A 1,835-nucleotide genomic window follows, 5' to 3' on the forward strand; every position below is an offset into this window, starting at 1 on the left:
AAGCTGGAAGAAGGATGAGGAAAAGGTGGAGACTGAGGTTTTGTTGGCTGCTGGCAAATAAATGAACAAGTTAATTTGATCTTAGTCTTGTAATTTTTTCCACGTGGCAGTAGGTATCTCTAACAACCTGTTAATATTTGATCGCGAAAAAGGATGTCCTATTAAAGCTTTCCATGGTCCTTTAATTTGTCCCATAAGGAATCAAATTTGTTCATTTATGTTCCATTATTTTATTTTTATTTATCTATTTATTTATTTATTTAAATGTAAGTTAGGAAACAATTGTTGAGCATCCACGGTGAACTAGGAAAGGAAATCAATGACTAATATCACAGCACAAAGGAGGAGGAGGTAAGGGGTACGTACCTCTCACAACATGCGATTGCAATTGGATCCTCTCCACTACAAAAAAGCAGTGGAGAGACCACTGTTTTTAATCTTAATCGTTGATTATTTAGTAGGCGGTTATGATACAATCTAAATCTAACACTTATCATACCCCCGTGTATTGCACTCATTCTTAATTTGCATTAAAAGAAAAAATCACAACCATTAACTAGATAATCAATGGCCGTGATTATGTAGTGGTCCCTCCACTGTTTTTTTGGTAGTGGAGAGGATCCGAATCCATTGCAAAGGATCTTTCATACGATTTTCTTAATTTCTTCTTTTTTTTTTAGGGGCTGTTTGGTTCGTTTCCTTGATATAGAGAAATGTAATTCCATGTAAAGAAACACAAGTTTTGAGTTTTCCAAACTTTTCTAAGAAATAGATTGTTTTGCTTTGGTTCGCACATAAAAAATGGTGGGAAACTAATGTATTTATTTTTCTTGTGTTTGGTTCGCATAGAAAAAAAATAAAAACTTTTGTAAATAAAGCAGAGAAGGAAAAAAATCTGACGTGGCAGAGTTTTCATCAATTTCACTTGGTTGGGGAAGGAAATCAGAGAGGGAAAAAAATCTTAGTTGGCGGTGATTTCAGCAGAGTTTTCCCTCTTCCATTCGAGCGAACCAAAGCGGCACAAAGAAATGGACGGAAACAAAAAAGCTGACGTGGAGGGCTAAAAATCTGACGTGGAGGGGTTTTCTGAGTTTTCCACCCCTTATAATAGCGAGCCAAACAGCCCCTTAAGGTAAAAGGTTTTCATGCCTAAAATATTACCAGTAACTAAAGAGTCTCGTATAGGGGGTTATTTCTATAGATCCTAAACTAGGACCTGGCGAAAGAAAAGAAAAGAATTTAAAGTAAGAATTGCAATACCAGATGCACAATAAAATGATTCAAAGAATTATGCCAAAAAATATGTATATGTTTTTTTTTTATACAAAGCCCTCAGACCCCCAGATTAAAATTTCTAAAGTTTGCCCCATGTCCGGGGGCTCATCGGGCCGCGTTTCAGCGCATGTCTGGCCCGGCGTAATAATTGGGCCGAAATCGAGGGGTTCGTCTCATTTATTGAGCGCGATACCCGCCGTTTAACCGTTAAAAAAATATGGGCTAATTTCATAGAAACCCACGGAACTTTATTTATCGCACGTAACACCCCTGTCTCGCAAATTTAACCCCATCCCACTTAAAAAAAGTTTTAAGTATGGAATCAAAGACTGGCGAAGGATATTTTTCTCCATGACCCCGCCCGTTTCCCGTCAATATTTTGAAAAAAAGAATGCGAGAACAGAAAATCTTAATTTTATGCCGACGAAAAAAAGAAACATATATATATAAAAGTATTAGTGTGACTCACAAATTAATCTTTCATTGGCGATCCGAGAATATATTGATCTTCTTGATTGAGGCTCGAATCGCACATCGGTGATGAAGAGCTCACCGGAAGC

Source organism: Asparagus officinalis, chromosome 3, assembly GCF_001876935.1.
Source record: "Asparagus officinalis chromosome 3, Aspof.V1, whole genome shotgun sequence".
In the NCBI taxonomy this organism is placed as follows: Eukaryota; Viridiplantae; Streptophyta; class Magnoliopsida; order Asparagales; family Asparagaceae; genus Asparagus; species Asparagus officinalis.